Below are 13,986 nucleotides of genomic sequence, written 5' to 3' on the forward strand. Positions count from 1 at the left end.
CCTCATTCAGCTTCCCTTAATGCTACCATCATATATCACCACAGCTAACTATCAAAACCAGGAAATTAGTGTATGTACAATACTATTTGCTGAACTACAGTCCTTATTCTGATTTCACCAAATTTTCCACTAAGGTCATTTTTCTGTTCCCAGATCCTATCTGGGATCTCTCGTAGCATTTAGCCATTATTTGTCCTTTATTCCCCACAGTGAGTAATAGTTCCTCAGTGTTTCCTTGTTTTTCACAATTCTGACACTTTTGAGGAGAATTGACCAGCTAATTTGTTGAGAGATCCTCAACTTGGATTAGTGACTAACTTTTTTCACTTAGCATGTTTTCAAGGTTTATTGCTGTTGTGGTATAAATCATTGTTTCATTCATTTTTATGGAGGAATAATGTTTCATTGTATGGCTGCACCATATTTTGTTTATCCATTCATCAGTTAGTGGACACTTGTTCCCACATTTTGGCTATTAAGAAGAGTGGTGCTATGAACATTTGTATATTAGTTTTTGTGTGGATATACGTTTTTATTTCTTTTGTTCTTATACCTAGGAATGGAATTGCTGGGTCATATGGCAACCATATGTTTAGCATTTTTGGGATCCACCTAACTCTTCCAAAGCAGCTGCACCATTTACTTTCCCACCGGCAATGTATGAAGTTTCCCATTTCTTCGCATCCTTGCCAACACTTGCTAGCTGTATGTTTGATTATGGCTATTCTAGTGGGTAAGATATCACTTAACTTTTAAGAGTTCTTTCTTTGTATTTGAGAATATTGACCCTTTGTCTGTGGTATATGCTGTGAGTATTTTCTTCCAGTCAGTTGTCTTTTGACTTAATTCATTCATTTTAGTAAATTTGTATGACAAATTTATTAAAAATTTCATCTTTACCCTTGTGATTTGAGATGCCACCTTTGTCATATGCTAAGTTTCCATATGTATTTTGGTTTAACTCTAACTTTATATTCCAATCCACTGGTTGATATGCCTATTTATTCACCAGTACCACACTGTTTTAATTATAGTGATATATATTTTTTTTAATTATAGTAGCTCATATGTATTAATACCTAATAGAACAAGTTCCTTCACATAATTTTTCTCTTCCAGTGTTTTCTTGGTTATTCCTGCATGTTTGTTTTTCTATATGAACTTTAGTATCAACACATCTGACTCTATAAAATGGCTTGTTGGTATTTTTATTGGGATTGCATTACATTTAAAATTAACTTAGAGAGAACTTTTAGCTTTATAATGTTCAGTCATCTTATTCGAGAATAGGAGCTGTCTTTCCATTTGTTCAAGTCTGTTTTTATATCTTTCAGGAGTATTTTAACATTTTCCTCATATACCTCTTGCACTTTTTTTGTTGATCTTAATCCTAAATACTTAATCTTGCTTATTACTATAGTAAATGAAGTTGTCTCTAACATTATGTCTTTTGTTTATTGTTTGTGTATATAAAGGCTATTGATTTTTGTATGTTAATCTTATATCCTGCCACTTTGCTGGATTCTTTTATTGTTTAAATTAACTTTAGCATTTATTCATTTTCTTGGGGTTTCCAGGTATACTATCGTGTTATCTGCAGTTATAAATAGTTTCACTTCTTCTTTACCAATTCTTTTGTTCATAGACATTGAATATCCCTCATCTGAAATGTTTGGGACTAGAAATGTTTGGAAATTTGGATTTTTTTTTTTGTGGAATATTTGCACATATATAATAATATATCGGGAATGGAACCCAAGTCTAAACACAAAGTTCGTTTATGTTTTATATATACCTTATACACATAGCATGAAGGTAATTTTATGTGATATTAATAATTTTGTGTATGAAAGAAAGTTTGAATACATTGGGCCATCAGATAGCAAAGGTATCACTATCTCAGCCACCCATGTGGACAATCTGTGGTTGTTTGGCGTCACCGTCATTCCTGACTCTGGATTTATATGCTACTGATAAGCAATCATTTTCTTTTCTTTTTTTTCTTTCTTTCTTTTTTTTTTTTTTTTTTTTTTTTTGAGACAGAGTCTCACTCTGTTGCCCGGGCTAGAGTGCCATGGCATCAGCCTAGCTCACAGCAACCTCAAACTCCTGGGCTCAAGCGATCTTTCTGCCTCAGCCTCCTGAGTAACTGGGACTACAGGTATGCTTCACCATGCCCAGCTAATTTTTTCCTATATATATTTTTAATTGTTCAGCTAATTTCTTTCTGTTTTTAGTAGAGACGGGGTCTCACTCTTGCTCAGGCTGGTCTTGAACTCCTGAGCTCAAACAATCCACGTGCCTCAGACTCCCAGAGTGCTAGGTTTATAGGCGTGAGCCACTGCGCCTGTCCAAGCAATCGTTTTCTTACACCTATTCACACATAAGTACCAGTAAAAATATGACACACTGTTAATACAGTAAGAAAAGAATGCACTCAGGGTGACTGAGCAGCACAGTAGCATCACCAGAATACCTGCATCCGCTGCTAAATAACAGCAAAAACAAACAAGGAGGCTTTCAGTCTCCACCTATGATGCTGTGTTTTGATTAAAAGGTTACTGTACACTGTTTTATTTTTCTAGGTGAGAAGAAACATCAGAAGTGGTTGAGGGACCAGCAAGGGGGTCCCATAGGCATGAGGAGGCATTCTGCTGCATGGCTTTTTAAAATGTTTCCTCCAGAGTCATCTGTCCCATTAACAATAGTTTTTATCTTAGAAGTCTCTCTCTTTTCTTTCTTTCTTTCTTTCTTTCTTTCTTTCTTTCTTTCTTTCTTTCTTTCTTTCTTTCCTTTTTCTTCTTATTTATTTATTTTTATTTCAGCATATTATGGGGGTACAGATTTTAAAGTTTCAATAAATGCCCTTTCCCCCTCCTCCCACAAGTCTGAGTTTCCAGCATGATCATCCCCCAGATGGTGCACATCTCACTCATTATGTATGTATATACCCATCCCCTCTTCCCCCCTCCCACCTCCCCTATACCCTATTACTGTAGGACCTATGTGTCCACTTAGGTGCTACTCAGTTAATACCAGTTTGCTGGTGAGTATATGTGGTGCTTGTTTTTCCATTCTTGGGATACTTCACTTAGTAGTATGGGTTCCAGCTCTAACCAGGAAAATATAAGATGTGCTATATCACCGTTGTTTCTTAGAGCTGAATAGTACTCCATGGTATACATATACTACATTTTATTAATCCATTCTTGGATTGATGGGCACTTGGGCTGTTTCCACAGCCTTGCAATTATGAATTGTGCTGCTATAAACATTCGAGTGCAGGTGCCTTTTTTGTAGAGTGTCATTGGATCTTTTGGGTAGATGCCCAGCAATGGGATTGCTGGATCAAATGGTAGATTCACTTGTATTGCTTTAAGGTATCTCCTTAAAGCAATACATATTGCTTTCCACAGAAGTTGAACTAGTTTGCAGTCCCACCAGCAGTGTAGGAGTGTTCCTCTCTCTCCACATCGACGCCAGCATTTATTGTTTTTGGACTTTTGTTTTTGTTTTTGTTTTTGGACTTTTTGATAAAGGCCATTCTCACTGGAGTTAAGTGATATCTCATTGTGGTTTTGATTTGCATTTCTCTGATGAGTAGAGATGTTGAGCGTTTTTTTCATATGTTTGTTGGCCATTCTTCTGTCTTCTTTAGAAAAGTTTCTGTTCAAGTCCTTTGCCCACTTTTTAATTGGGTTAGAAGTCTCTTTTTGATTTTATAAACTGACATGATTTCTTGTTCTGTTATGAATGCACGCTGCTCTAGTCTCTCAATGAGCCCATCACCCATTTTCACCATGTCTTCTATGGGCACTTTTTCTGCAATGTTAAAAGTGTCATCTTCATCATCATCGTTATCACATTCACCTTGATTCAGAACCATTTCAGGTATTTCACCATTGGTCAGCAAATAAACAAGCCTCATTATCAATGAGGCTTCTTCAATATCCATTTCTTCCAGCTGATTGACAAATTCTGAAGGTATACTTTTTGCAAATGTAAGGAGGTCAGACATCATTTTTTCTCACTTGACATATATGGAATCCTTCAAAGTCACCATCTTGTTCATCATCATTGTTGAACAATAGCTGCAGAGGTTGTGCCAGGCATGAACAACTATGTCTTTAGTAGCTGTGTTCCAAGCATTGACAACAGCATATACAGCATTCTTCATGCTAAATGCCTTTTGAAACCCTTCCATACCCATGCTGCTAGCATATTGTTTAAGAAATTGAGGTTTCTTTGGTTTTTTGTTTTTGTTTTGTTTCGCTCTGTGGCCTAGGCTGGAGTGCAGTGGCACAATCATAGATCACGGTAACTTTGCACCCCTGGCCTCAAGTGATCCTCCTGCCTCAGCCTCCTGAGTAGCTAGGACTATAGGCATCACCATCAAATCAGGCTTATTTTTTAAAGGTTTTGTAGAGATGGGGTCTTACAAGTTGCTCAGGTAAGCTCTTAAACTCCTGCTCAAGTGATCCTCCCACCTCAGCCTCCTAAAGTGCTGGGATTATAGATTTAAAGCCACTGTGCATGGCCAAGGAAGTGTTTTTTGTTTGTTTGTTTGCTTGTTTTTGAGATGGAGTCTCACTCTGTTGCCCAGGTTAGAATGCTATGGCATCAGGCTAGCTCACAGCAACCTCAAACTCCTGGGCTCAAGCAATCCTTCTGCCTCAGCCTCCCGAGTAGCTGGGACTACAGGCATGCGCCACCATGCCCAGCTAATTTTTTCTATATATTTTTAGTTGTCCAGCTAATTTCTTTCTATTTTTTTAGTAGAAATGGGGTCTCACTCTCACTCAGGGTGGTCTTGAACTCCTGACCTCGAGTGATCCTCCCACCTCGGCCCACCTGAGGCCCAAGGAAGTGTTTTTATATTTACTCTTACAAGGCATGGTGGCTCATGCCTATAAATCCTAGCACTCTGGGAGGCTGAGGTGGGAGGATCGCTTGAGCGCAGGAGTTCAAGACCAGCCTGAACAAGAGTGAGACCCTACCTCTGCTAAAAATAGAAAAATTAGCTAGGTGTCCTGGCATGCACCTATAGTCCCAGCTACTCAGGAGGCTGAGGCAGGAGGATCAGCCCAGGAATTTGAATTTGCAGTGAGCTATGACAACACCACTGCACTCTACCCACAGCGACAGAGTGAGACTCTGTCTCAAAAAAAAAAAAAAAAAAAAAAGAAAAAGAAATATATTTACTCTTCACTGATCTAAGGATATCCTGGTCACATGGTTGAATTAATGAAGTCACATTTGGACGAAAGTATATAAGTAATAAAGTCACATTTAGAGGAAAGAACATGGCATAAACATTATTTTTCATGAAAGTTTCAGCTGGAGGATGAGCAGAACAGTTGTCAAGTAATAACAAAATCTTGTGGCGGTCATTCAGTTCAGCTTTCCTGCAGTGAGCATGAGCAGCCACTGGTAGTACAGAATATTTGTGAAACCAATCAGAAAAGATGTCCCTGGTGATCCATGCTTTGTTGTAAGCATAGTAACAGACTAGTAAGAAATTACTCCTCGAAAACAGCAGACTTCCGCCTATCACAGCAAGTTGACACTCACACGTGACTGTTGCATTCGCATGTCCCAGCACAGTTTTTCTGTCCTTGTCATCCGTAATTCCTACAGAGGTTGTCTCTCCAGGTGCAATCTCCGTCTTTCTGGGGCAATAACGCCAAAACAGTGATGTTTCATCAGCATAGATGTGTTCTGATGTCAGATTTTCTTCAGCAATGACCTTGGCACCCTGGTCAATGAATTACTGTGCTGCTTCATGACCAGCAGATATAGCACCATAAATCTTTAAAAATTTAATGCTGTGTCTTATCTGAAATTTCTGCAGCCAGCCTGTTGAACATTCATAGTTGCCTTCAGTTTTCAGTTCATTGTGATAGGTCTCTGCTTGCTTCGTGGTCAGCATGCAATTAAGTGGCATGCTTTGTCACTGTCATAGTGACAAATCCACTCTTTCAGTACATGATCGAGATCTTCACTTTTAGCTTTATAAAGTATTTTCCTATTTTTAATTAACTTCTGTTCACACTTTCATCATAAAACTTCAACAGCTTATCATTCTGCTTCTTCAAGTCATACATGGTGATCATTCCAAAACCACACTCTTCTATAAGACGTTTCACACTAACACTACTGTCCAGTTTCTCCAACAGCTTGACTTCCTCTGCTATAGATAAACATAAATGCTTCCTCTTTTTCTTGTTACTATTACCCATAGGGATGTCTTTTTGACATTTTCAACAATATATTTACAACACAAGAGAAGAGAATAAGAAAAACAAATAAACAAAAAAACACAATAAATAATGCAAGTAGGTCTTGCCCCGACCCCCCACCCCCGTGAGACATTGTGGGGAATTTACCATTGGTGCTTCCGGCCTGCACAAGTGCCATTTTATTACCCTTGTGGGCGTGCTTGTGTGCGGGGACTTGGGCATGCACAGAAAAGATATATCACAGCCCAAGCAGGCTGGGAGGGTCTTCTTTCCCTTGGGGATGATGAATAAACTGTATGTTGTGTGCCTGCATTTTGACTGCAAACCATCACATGAGGTCAGGTATGGAATTTTCCATGTGTGGTATCATGTCAGTGCTCATGAAGTTTCAGATTTTAGAGCATTTCAGATTTTGGATTTTCAGATTAGGCATGCTCAACCTATAATTGATTTCTCTCATCTAACCATATTGGTTAATATCTCCAGTACAATGTTGAATAATAGTGGATGATCAGCAGCCTTGTCTTATTGCCAATTCTAGACGAATTGCCTATAATGTTTCCCCATTAAATAAGAAACTAGTTTTGGGAATAAAGTATATACATATTGTGAGACTGATGTGCTGCTTACTTCACTAAGGAGTCGACTAGATATGTACATATTCAATTATGTTAAGAAGTATTCTTCAATTTCTGAACATTTTTATTATAAATGTGTGTTGATTTTTTTCATAGTCTTTCTCCGCTTCTATGGATATCTTTTTTATTAAATTTATTAATATGGTATATGATATTGATTTCTGAATATTAAATCAGTCATGTATTTCTGGAATAAATTCCACTTGGTCATGGTGGGATTTTCTGAATGGGGTATTGAGTTATTTTTGCTAATATTTTGTTGAGAATTTTGCATCAATCTTTATGAGTGATACTCACTAATAGTTTTCTTTCTTTGTACTGTATCTATTTTAGATATCAGTGTCATACTTGCTTCCTAAAAAGAATTATGATGTTACTCTTCCTTTTTAGTGCTCTGGACTGGTAGAATTCCCTTCTGAAATCATCTAGACCGTGATGCTTTTCTTTGGAGTAGTTACTTAATAATTTCCTCTCTTTCTTCTATGGAAATTGATCTCTTTAAGTTTTTAACTCTAATGGTTTCAATTTTGTTAATCTGAATTTCCCTAGGAAATTATCAATTTGCTCTAGGTTTTAAAATTTATTTGCATAGAAGTCTGCAAAGTAGTCTCTTATGGTTTTTTTAAAATATCTTGTCTCAACAGTTATTTCCCCCTTGTGAGTATTCATTTAAAGTGTGTTTTAAGAGAAAACTAATATGATGAGTAAAGAAGAAAGGAGATTTTCTTCTTTTTTTTTTTTGGTATAGAGATTCTATGTTATTTGAATAAATCTAAACATGCATTTATTATATAATTTAAAAAAACAACAATATGGACAAAAGAATATGGCCCTAAAGAGGACACACACACGACACACACACACACACACACACAGACACACACACATACATGCACAAAACGGTGGTCTCTAATTGGTAGATGTTGACTAAATGGGGCCTATGGTTCAATCAGTCCCCTTTGAATTAGTATGTCAAGATACAATTTGAGTCAGTCAATTCTTTTAAAAATTAAATTTGTAACTGAAGCACATTTTGGAAATTATGCATCGTTAGTTAGATGAGAAAAATTTTAATGTACATACTATCCTCCGTACCCCTAACTAAACAGAAAACTTCCCTGGGAGCTTAGACAAAGACCTCCCAGAACCCTGGCAGAGTCCCATCCGTAGTTATATTAGGAGCTTGAAAGTTGATGACTGATTATTATTTTGATGTAATCATAACCCCTGATGTTTTCATGACGCTTTTCGGCATTCAGAGCACTTCTGCATATTTGTTATTTAGTTAACATTTTTTTCTTTATAGCTAAAGAAAAAAATCTCAAAGAGGTTAAGTGGCTTTGCTTAGACTATATGCCTCACATGGGGCAGGGCTACGACTGGCACCAAGCCCACTGCACTTCACTTCACGCCACTGTGCTCACTAGAGCCTGAACTTCTCCTGAGACATGCTTTAATGGTATGTCCCATCACAGCGTTTGATAAATGATAACATCAACAGCAGAGATGTTATGTAGGCAAAAACAATTTAGAGATTGCATTTTTAAATGCTCACTCAGCCTTAAGAGGGTAATTATATAATGAATTTGGGAAACCCAGCCACTTTCAAAGATTTACTATAGTGGCAGAAATGATCTTTGATGCTGAGCAAAACAATTAAGTACATGGCATTGCTCAGCACTTCTATTTAGTTGAAAACAAGCGTTTTTAGATATTCCATCCTCCATTCATTCAACAAACATTTGTTAAGTGCCAATTCCATGCCAGCCTCTGTTCTCTGCACCGGGAATATTGCAGTGAGCAAAACAGTCCCTGCCCTCAGGAGCTCACATTCTGGTGGAGAGGCCAGAGCACCAGTGAGTGAATATACAGTGTTATGGAGGAAGGAGAAGTGGGAAATGGGGCAGAGAGGCTGCTTTTAATAGGCTGGTCAGGGAGGCTCTATCTGATTAGGAGACATCTGAGCAAGGACTTAAAATAATCTAGGGAGTGAGCCATATTGGCGAAACATGGCTCCCAGGAGGGCAAATAGCAGGTAGAAAGGCCCTGGGGCAGGAGAGAAAATTCTCTCTGTCATTCTTAAAAGTGTAGAAGGGAGAACAAATTCTCTCATTCCCAAATGATCCACAGGAGGGCCAATAGATTTCAACTTTTTCCCCCAAGATTGGAGTTAGTGAGAAGAGTGTCTTGTATTTACATGACTACTTTTATTTAAAGTAACATTTCTAATATATAGTAAAACATACTATGCCTCTGTTGCTTAAACAATGTCAAATATTTTTTTTAAAAAAAATTCAGGCAAGGCCCGGTTACAGACAACCCAACTTACGGCATTCCATACTTACGAATGGGCTCCCAAGGCTCCCCATGAGGATGATTTATAATTAAATAATTAATAATTCAGGAACTAGTTTCTTCCACATATAAACAAACCCATGTGGCATAAGCAGTTCATTGGCATAGCACCTTTGTGCTAGCAGCTAGTCTTATAGACAGAGAAACAGCTGATGGAAACACAAGAACACAGAGAATCAGATGATTCTTGGCTGACCATATTAGTCTTCATCCCCTCTGGGAGTAGCACTGATATGGCATGTCCCAAAGGCCCAACATAAATCACATTATTAGACTGTCTCACGGGCCAAAGCCTATCACTCCCCCACCCCAGGCAGGTAAAGACACTCTTATAAGGCAGGAAAGTCCAGGGACCCTGAGATTCCCTCCCAGTAGCTGAAGGCAAAGACCAGACATCTCTTCAGGGGCAGTTAATTCTTTGCCACACGCTACTCTACCTGCACTATGGAACGCATAGTAGGAGGCCGGGCCCTGGGGTTGGCCTAAGCTTGCTTGCCCTGTGAGGTGGCCAAGAGGCCTTCTATAAATATCCTGGTTTTGCTCTGCTTCTGGGCGCATGCCGGGATTGTGCTTCCTGTACTCTTTGAAGACAGGCGTGTCCTGATGGCTTGCTGAGTTGAGGAGATGTAAGAGGAAGTGATGAGAGGGCAGAAGCTTCAGGAATCAATGCGGGATTCACCGTGCACCCTTTCCCTATCTCAGGGCCTGTGGAAACATGTTGAGACCAAGGCTCCATCAGCCTGGGTCCCTGAGTAACTATGAACAAGTGCCCTACCCCAGCCCTTGCTGGATTTGCTGGGTGAGTGAGAAATAATCCTTTGTTGTGTTAAACTGCTGAGATTTGGGGATCTTTATGTTACCACAGCATGCCTTGGTCTATCCTGATATTACACCAATGGTAATCTTGGGCAAGTTATTTAGCTTCCCTCTGCCTCAGTTTTCTTACCTGTAAAATGGAGACAATAGTACCTATCTCTTGAGGCTAGAACAAGAATAAATGTTACACATTGTATTAGTTTGCTAGAAATGTCATAACAAAGTACTACAGACTTGGTGGCTTAAACGATTTATTTTCTTACAATTCTGGAGGCTGGAAGTCCAAGATGAAGGTGTCAGCAGGGTTGGTGTCTTCTGAGGCCTCTCTTCTTGGCTTGTAGATGGCTGTCTTTTCCCTCTGTCTTCACGTAATCTTCCCTTTGTGCGTGTCTGTGTGTTTGTGTCCCCTTTTTCTAAGGACAACAATAATACTGGATTAGGGTTCCCCCTATGACCTCATTTTAACTTAATTACCTCTTTAAAAGCACTATCTCTATGTACAGTCACATTCTGACATACTGGGGGTTAGGATGTCAACATATGAATTTTATGGGGACACAATTCAGCCCATAATACACGTGGAAAACATTTATAGTAGAACGGGACATATTCAATAAGGTAAGCTATTATTACTATCATAATCTTTCATATATACTGTCAAGAAAATAGAGCCAAGTTATAATTTTACCTGAAGAAAGTAGATAAACAATATGTTTTATATTATCCCTAGCAAATTAATAAATAATAAACAAATAATCATATATGCTTAGGGACAAAGAATTCTAAAAATAATAATATGCCAATCTGAAAGGGTTACATACTGTAACCCAACTACAACCCATGTTGTAGCCCAACGATATGACATTCTGGAAAAAGTAAAACTAGATACAGCAAAAAGATCAGTAGTTAGCAGGTATTGTAGGGGGAGGGAGGGATGGACAGGCAGAGCAGAGGGGACTTTTAGGCAGTGAAACCACTCTGTATGATACTATAATGGTGGACACATATCATTATACATTTGCCCAAACCTACAGAATGTACAACACCAAGTTGTTGCCCTAATGTAAACTATGGATTTTGAGTAATAATGATATATCAGTGTATGTTCGTTGATTGTACCAAACGTGCCATTCTGGTGGGGGATGTTGACAGTGGGGAGGCTGAGTGTGTGGAGCACATGGAACCCTCTGTACTTTCTGCTCTGTTTTGCTGTGTACCTGAAATTGCTTTAAAAAATAGTCTGTTAAAAATTTTTAAAAATACAAAACAAATAATATGCCAAACTGTTAATAATGATTTGGGGGGAAGGGGTGAGACACATTATGAGGATTTTTGTGTCACATATTTTGATGATATTTGAGGGTCTTTGTGTGTGTGTGTGTGTGTGTGTGTGTGTAAATTTGTAGTCAGGAAAAATATACAAGAAAACAAAAGTAAAGATGGCCAGCTCCTCTGGGAACCAATAATCAAAGACAAAGGTGGGTGGTCCACATCCTGTATTTCTGCCTGATACTGGGCCTAACACACACCTGATGCCCAGTAAAGGTTGGTGAAATCTTCACCGCCTGTGAATAGCCCCAGCCAGGGTAATGTCCCTAAGAGATGCTCCACGAGGGAAGGGCCCATCTCCTCAGCAGCACCGGCTGTCCCCTCGCTAGTGACGCCTAGCTGGGATGAAGAACTCCACAAAGAGAACGGTGCCTTTGAGGGGAAAGACTTACGAGAGAGCCTCTGTATGTGTGAAGAGGTGTTCAGGTGGGAAGGGTCACTGGAGATAGGCCAGCCACCAGGGCCAGAACAAACAGGGAAGGACTTTAGGGGCAGTAACATTTATCTTTCAGGATCCTTGTAAGGAGAGCCTGGCACACTGTGGGTGCTTAGGTGATGAGTGGATTGAGGTACGTCTTCAAGAAGTGGGGCCTGGTAGGCTGAATTTGAGGGATTTCTGCGTAGGCGTTGGAGTGGGGGTGAAGGAGGCAAAGAAGGGTAGGACAAGCCTTTCATGCAGAAAATGGGGCCTTCTAGAGCTTTTGCTTCTGTTTACAAACATCTGTAAATGTTTCTAATATGACAATACAAATTTAAAAATATTCCCAAGGGCGAAAAATAGGCTCCTCAGGTACCAAATAAAGAAGGAACTAAAAGAGCTATGATGGTCCTGGGGGTGGCAGAGTGGGGGGTGTTACACTGGGAGAGACGCGGATGGTATAAGCTCAGGCTTCCATGACCATCCAGAGATGGGAGATGAAATCTTGGGCCTATGAAGACTTCTTAAATAGATACTCTTCCTGGTTATTCTTAAGAAAGCAACTGTGGCCAACTCCAGACAAGGCCCTTGGACATCTCTAAGTACCCCAGGCAGCTGTTGATTTCTACATTTTTCCCAGCCAACCTTAGCCCAGGACTTATTTTGATTAACACAAGAATGGGATGCAATCTCCTCATGTCCCTCTCTTCCAAATTGAAAATCATTCAAGTGTGAGAATATATTTGCCTAGGGTCACTCACAGCAACATTGTTGAGAATGGTGAAAAATGGGAAACACCAAAATTTCCACTTATAGGAAACTGGTTAAGTGCACCATAGTGTGCAAATTATTAGGGTATGCCTGGCAGCTCCAAATTCACCCTTCATTGCCTGCTCTATGAAAATGGATCTGGCCCTTTAGTTTTGCTTTGCCAGCAACAGGGATGTTAAGCCCTGTCAGTAGAGGGAGCTTTTCTCTTCTTAGTTCTGGGGTGGCTTGCTCATCAAGCTCCTGCAGAGCACACTTTTTTCTCCACTGCCTGAACCCAAGTGGTTTTTCTTTCTGCCGCCTGCTAGGCTTCTGCTTTTTCCACCTCTCAACTCGGGCAGCAGCAGGATAGCCAGGAACCCCAGAATGCATGGGCCTGCGCTCCAGCAAAGAAATCTCTGTCCCTCTCGGGTGGTCAGGCTATCTTTTCCAATCATGTGACTAGGTCCCAGGCTGAACACCTCAAACATACCAGCTGCTAGGAAAAGGTAAACTGTTCGGCCACAAATGACAATCAGGCTTCATCAGATGATACTGACAGATCCAACTGCTGCCTTTGTATTTTTACTTCAGATCAGTGCCTCTCAAATTTTACTGTGTACAGGCGTCTCCTAGGAATATTGTGAAGTGTAGATTCTGATTCAGTTGCTTTTGGGTCGGCCTAAAATTCTGCATTTCTAAAAAGCTCTCAGGTGATGTGGAAGTTGCTGGTCCACAGATTATCCTTAGAGAAGTGAGGGGTTAACTTATTGAGACTATGTACTTGCTTCATTCATTTGTTGTGGGAAGCTGAATTTGAATGCACTTATCAACCTTGGAATAGCCAAACTGGAATGATATCTTCATTGATCTTATCATAATTGATTCAACTGGCATAAAAGAGCAGATCCTCTTAGAGTTAGGAAAAATAGTTCTGTTCTTGGATATATCATGCAAATAGAAACAATTATAAAATAGTGGGATTTTTTTTTTACATTTCTCAATTGATTTGATTGTGTTTTCCCTTCAACCATATGAGGAACACAAGACAGATTATAATCATCCTAATTTTAGAGAGGAGAAAAGGTAAGCAAAGAGCAGTAATCCAGTGGCAAACAGAGTAGATGGAACGCAGCTCTTTGGCAATTAACAATAACTCACATCCTTTACAGCGTGGCTTGTCCTCCTCTGCATTGGTCCTCACCCAGGTGATACTCTTTGCATGTAATTAAAAGTAATGAAGCTACATGTTTTCAAACTCTCAATTGATTGTTCTGTGAATTTCAAGTCAATATGGAACACTTTAGTGTATTTTATTATTCCTAATGGAACTCCTCTATTAAGTAACTCAAGGTAATTTACATTTTGTATACAGTAAGCTTCACTGAATTTCCATTGTTGGTAATAAATACTGTTTATTACTGTTGGTAATACTGTTGGCAAT

This window comes from Microcebus murinus, chromosome 12 (genome assembly GCF_040939455.1).
Source record: "Microcebus murinus isolate Inina chromosome 12, M.murinus_Inina_mat1.0, whole genome shotgun sequence".
In the NCBI taxonomy this organism is placed as follows: domain Eukaryota; kingdom Metazoa; phylum Chordata; class Mammalia; order Primates; family Cheirogaleidae; genus Microcebus; species Microcebus murinus.